The sequence below is a fragment of the Denticeps clupeoides genome, chromosome 2 (assembly GCF_900700375.1).
Source record: "Denticeps clupeoides chromosome 2, fDenClu1.1, whole genome shotgun sequence".
Taxonomy (NCBI): domain Eukaryota; kingdom Metazoa; phylum Chordata; class Actinopteri; order Clupeiformes; family Denticipitidae; genus Denticeps; species Denticeps clupeoides.
This window is the reverse complement of record NC_041708.1, coordinates 25,285,287-25,291,556: the sequence shown is the minus strand read 5'-3', so window position 1 is coordinate 25,291,556 and position 6,270 is coordinate 25,285,287. Positions and strand designations below refer to the sequence as shown.

The following is a 6,270-nucleotide window of genomic DNA, read 5'->3' as shown; positions in this document are numbered from 1 at the left end:
AACAATACATTTTATTATTGCACAGAGCAGCCAATTTGGATAAGGAGGTCAGGGACCTCCTAATCCATGTATGAAACCATACAAAAAGTAGCCAGTAAGTCTACTACCAGTAGATGGCGGCAAATACAATACTTTGTAGTGAATAATATGATTCATTATTCTTGAAAAATACTATTTAAATAGCTAGATTGATATAGTTGCTGGGGTCAAGATATCTGGAGGAACTTGATAATTCCATACTAGCATCTAGAGTCTCCATCTCCCACTTCACCCACTTGAGATCACCTCCTCCTCCTACGTGTACACCTGAGTGGCTCATGCTCATTCCCATGTTGTGTCTTCCTATTGTACATTTGTTACATTGGATAGTGGAGTAGGGGTTTGTTTCAGGGCCTCGTTCCTTGTTCCTTGTTAAGCATCAGTGTTGAACGCTCAGCTACTGATATAATACAGTTAGATGTGATATATAGATTTTTTTTTCAGTTGTTTTTTTTCTTTAAAAATTTCTCGTACAGTCTGCATTACCAGCATGCATCTATTATCCAAAAGTGATGTTGGGGTTCAAGTCGTGCCTCTACACGTTCCCAACTTGTTTGTGGGTTGTTTCCGGTGTGTTTGTGCTCTGTGAAATGAAAAACGATTGACTGTTTGAGCTAAACTCGACTGTACCTGTTTTCTGCTGTGCGCATCTGTAAATCTCTTAACAAGGTCAAACCATCATGTTTTTACACACACACACACACACACACACACAAGGTCGGACCGGTCGGTTTAGTTGAAGCACGATGTTAAACTACTTCATCAATCATCAGAAACATGCATGTTGGGCAGAGGAAGGGTTAGTCGCCGCTAAGTGAAACGCTGGCTTGGGGATTTGAGGATTTGTGGAAGTTAGAAAGACGTAAGTGATATTTAATGATCTCTGCCGAGGACGCCGTCCCTTCCTCGCACACGCTCACGCGTGCTCCGGTGTTGCCACGTGAAATGGCATCGGTGCGCCTCAGAGCTCGCTGACTTGACAAGTCATTCCGCTCCTTTTGAAATCGCTCCAGAAAAGGCGCTCTGCGGGGAATCTCGTCAGCTGGGAGACGTCGGCTTTCCGTGCAGCCGGTGGGGGAGAGCTGCATTGGCGTTAAGCGCGTGACACCAGCGCCGTGCGGCGGCATCAGCGAGCTGTCATGTAGTCCCCTGTACGAGGAGAGCGCTGGCGCAGGCCGTACGCCGCAGAACAAGAACGTGCACATGGCATCAACAGACATGATCCCTGTGATTGATGCGCGGCTTTGTTGCAATAACTGTTGCCGAGGAAACCTTGGTGTGTCCCCCCCCCGCCACCCCACACCCCCCTTCTTTCCCACAGCTTGTGGCATCGTGAAGGTCACGCTCACCTGCTGGGAGAGTCTACGTTCCGTAATATTTTCATAAACTCAGAACGCTCTGATTACAGGACGATTGCAAAGACGATTTCTGACTATCAGGACATCGTGGTGGGTGAATTATGGTTCAGTTTTGCTCTTTGCTTTATCGTATCATTTTAAAGCCAAAATGAATGAGTAACTGATTGATTGTACATATTGATTCGAGTTGATTTTCTCAAATTTAAAGTTAAAGTGAAGTGATTGTCACATGTGATACACAGCAGCACAGCACACAGTGCACACAGTGAAATTTGTCCTCTGCATTTAACCCATCACCCTGAGTGGGCAGTGGGCAGCCATGACAGGCGCCCGGGGAGCAGTGTGTGGGGACGGTGCTTTGCTCAGTAGCACCTCAGTGGCACCTCGGCGGATCGGGATTGGAACCGGCAACCTTCTGGTTACGGGGTCGCTTCCTTAACCGCTATCATTTACAAATTTACCCCTGTCTAAAAGCGTGCATTTAAATGATAACAAATAATTGTGGGCATCATGCACCACCAAATGTCTTTAAGACTTGTTATCATTTACAATTTCAAATATCCCATTTCTAAATAGAGCAAACCTATTTGGAAAGATGGAGACATCATACTGTATATCATGTCACATTTTCTTGATCTAATGGTTGATGCAGTTAACATTTAATCTTTAACACATTGTACATTGGTTGCAATTTTTGAACCAATTTCAATTTTGTACTAAATATATTACTACAAAACAAAATCTTCCTCATATTTCTGCAATTGATAAGTCGGTTGATTATGGTTTAGTTAATCGTGATACCAGACAGTCACTGGTATTAACACTATATATTTTTCTGTACTGTACTGCAAGGCTGCCATGAGTCCTTACACTGCATTTAAGTTGTGTCTGCAGGAAGGACTCATGCGGTTTAAATCCGGTCATTTTTCTGTGTGAGAAGTTTGTCGCGTCCCATTCGCGTCCGCAAGGCCCAACCCCCCGCTGTTCCGTCGTCCCTCTCCCCAGCTATCAGACACGCAGTAATCAGATTACAGCGCTGTAGATAATCAGGGATGAAGTCAAGCACCCAAGGGCAAAGTGGACAGAGGGAAAGGGGAACTTTCTGTCACCCTGCTGTCCTTCCGTTCGTGGATAAGCAGCCGTGGCACTGCAAGGCCCAGGCGTGGTGCACTTCGCCTCGCAGCTGACCATGCAGGTGATCCCTTATGAAAGCGTAGGGCTTGGTACTTGGTGACCCCAGGCTTTCTATCTCTCTTTTTTTTTCCCTCTGTTGCTCTTTAAAACGTTAAAGCGGTGGAGTTTGCCCAAGCGGCGGTGGCAGCTGTGGCAGATGAGTCACCGCTCACGTCGCCTCCAGGTGCGTGCACCTCATATAGCGCTGCGATGCACGCGTCCGCTAGACGGGAAGACGAGGAGCATGACAGTGATGAGCCCGTTCCCCGCAGAGATCAGCTGTCTGCATCCCGCCTCTGACATTTAATGAGGTTGTCTTACCGTCGGGCCTTTTTCCTTAATAGCAACATTATTGGGACACAGCAGGGCGCATAACCCATGCATTTAGAAACAAAGTAAGAACTTGTTGATGAAATTGGGTTGAAATTGCATCCACCATGAAAATCAACAAAATATTATAATATATTGATAAATCTGACATATATGATTTATATGAGAATATACTTGTTATGCTTGGTCCTGATTTCGTAATTATTTTGTAATTGCATGTGCAGCTGCATTTTTTGGCAGAATTAACCTACAGTCTTTGGTTCAGCATGTATGAAGTTTGTACTTCATACGGCAAATTATTACAAATAAAAGCCAGAAGATGTTTGTGGGTTTGGTTTAGGTGTGCTGAATCTGTCACACTGAAGCTGTCATTCTAGGCCTGTTGACGCAGATATGTTAAAATGCGTTAATGCATTAACAAGACATCTGGAGGATTCATGACAGAACGTGCAATTTAAAATACATGGATGTTAGTCATACAGGAGGTATGGCGAAATGTGCAAAAGTAAGAGGTACTTGGATCCAACTAGGAAATGCACTGATGTTGATAATGGTTTTAAAATTTAATTAAATCATTTTAAATTGGTAATAATGTCCATGTTCAGTCGCCTCAATGAAAATGTTGCTCACGTCTCTTTAGATGGACTTTAGGGCGAACATGAATAGCACACATAAAAAAAAAAAAATGAAGTGATTGTCATTCACAGCAGAACAGGACACGGTGCACACAGTGAAATGTGTCCTCTGCATTTAGCCCAACACCCTTAGAAAGCAGTGGGCAGCCATGAGATCACCCGGGGAGCAGTGGCACCTTGGGGGTTAGGGATTCAAACCTGCAACCTTCTAATTATGGGGCTATTCCTTAACCACTAGGCCGCCACTCCCCCAAAGAAACTGGGGGACGTATCAGATATTAAACTGATAAGAACAGATACTACACTTGATCTCAGCCAAAAGGCCGAGAAGCGATCTTACGTGATACAGGCAATCAACAGAAGCTGATTTTTTTTTTGTGACTTTTCTGTGACTTTTGAGCATTAACCTGCCTTTCTGTGATGAGACATCACAGAATATGCCGAATGCATCTATTTCACTAAGAACTCTGTCGGCAGATTTGGAGGGTCAACAGGACACACACAGAAACTTAGTGTTAGAGCTAAAGCGTTCCCTTGTGTCTGCATGATGAATTGAAGCTGAAGTGGTTTGCTCTGTTATCTCATTTCCATAATTTATGGCAGTTATGAAAATTAATGTTAAGATAGTGCCTTGGGCGCCTTGCCTGGGAAAAGTTGGAAGTCTGGGCCTCCTCGATGGAACACAATCGAGCATAAGTCAGCCAACTGGTTGTACTCCTGTTCCACAGTGGGTAACGGTTGCAAGAGGTCTTAATTTATAATCAATTTATACCACCCAGGGCCATTCATTACTGCGCTGAGAGTCACAGGGAATCTGGGGCCTTTTTTTTTCCTATTTCCTCCCTATACACCGTAACCACTGCACTCAAGAGGCAGATGGACCAAAATGAATGAAGTTCCAACTACACTGAAAATCTTGCATGGCAGAGCATGGCAGTGCAGGCGAAATGTGTCCCTGTCCACACAGAAAATTTTTTTTTCTCTGATACAATTTCTGTTCAATTTGTTTGGACCCAGAACGGTTATTTTTGTGAAACGGAATTTCTTTTTTCCGCCTCTCTGTGTGGATGGCGTAAAGCTTTGGAGATTCACAGGCTCACAGGAGACTCAATTGCATCCAATGTGCCACACTTGCCACTGAGCTCAGCACCAAAAAAAAAAAATAGGCATTAACGTGGTGAACGCACAAGGCCGCAGCAAAACTTGAAGCACGCAAGCCATAGAAAATAATGAGAAAATGCCATGTTCGGTCTGACGTATTAGCCTAACCTCCAACCTGACCTATAACCCCGAACGCGTCATACGTACAAATCGGGTAACAACAGTGCTGGTGCAGCTGCAGAACCTCATAAAGCAACCTCATGAAAAGACAAGGCTGGAGACAAGTTCTGGCGGTTTAACACAGAGCGGGAAAAGAACAAGACGTGAAACAAGATGCCAGAGCAGGGAGTTACAGCGCCACTTGTGGAGGGGGGCTAAAAAAGCATTCGGGACATTCGGGACATGCTTCTACGCGTGAACAACAACATTTCAGATAGCGCTCCATGGTTTGTTGTAAGTCATTTTAGAGAAAATTGTTTTCATGTGGACAGGGCCCAAATAGTGAGGTAAATTGTAAAAGTATATGTCTTACACGTGAACATGAATGCATAGATGCCTGCATGTATTTATTTATTTTTGCTGGATCAATCAATCATTGTTTATGTGGCGCTTTTTTACGATGTACGTTGTCACAAAGCACCCAAAAATGGGAACAGTGATCAAAGCGCCAAAGTCATCGATGCTCAAAGTCATTGTGAAGCAAAGCACATGGTGCACACGATGAAATGTGTCCTCTGTTTGTAACCATCACCCTTGGTGAGCAGTGGGTAGCCATGACAGGTGACCAGGGAGCAGTGTGTGGGGACGGTGCTTTGCTCAGTGGCACCTCAGTGGCACCTTGGCATCTCAAGACTCGAACCTTCTGTAACTGCTAGAACACCAGACTACAGGTCAAATTACTGGAAATGAGAGAAGCACCTTACCAGGTGGAATGGACGCCATCTCTTCTAAGTAGTCCGGGCCTCCCCTCTGAGAATTTCCAATAATTAACATTTAACTGATTATTTATTTATTCTTTTTGGACATAAAACTAAATTGTAATTCAACTATGCAGCAATGAAAGTCTGCCACACATCGCCACATTAGCTTGGGATGGGACCATAGCAGATTACTGACTTCAACATCTTTTTAGCAAGCTCAAAGACCTCTTTAATATTAATTTAGGTAATTTCAGACTGATGCATTCACACGTCATGACATGATTTACAATTTTACAATTTAATTGTAAATTACAATGTTAGAAAAACTTAGTTTATTTTTTGCCTGCACTTTTAAATTTGATTTGATGCCGGTCGCTATAGCCCCAGAAATGAATGTGACTTGAACAAAAGTTTGGTTTAATAGGGAGAAGTGGTTAGAAATGGGATTCTTCGAGCGGTGCCGGATATGAACGCGACGAGTTTGCCGCTCAGTCACCCAGGTGCATTGCTGCTCAGGCTCTGGAGCCGCCGGAGATCCAAGCACTAACTCTCCGTGTGTCAGGACCGCTTTTATATAGACACTAGCCCGAGTCTCATTCGGACAGAGGGAAGAATCCAAGAACGCACTCTCCTAATTCTGTTACCTATTCACTAACCTTTTCCCAAATTAACGGCAGAAGTATAAGTCGAGAAAATAAACATTCTACAGTTCGA

The 6,270-nt window shown here is 44.0% G+C and overlaps 1 pseudogene; it reads right to left on the bottom strand.

Annotated features, from left to right (window-relative positions):
- Window positions 1-3,750: 3,750 nt before the first annotated feature.
- Window positions 3,751-3,870, bottom strand: LOC114784993 (uncharacterized; annotated as a pseudogene).
- Between the last annotated feature and the right edge of the window lie 2,400 nt (window positions 3,871-6,270).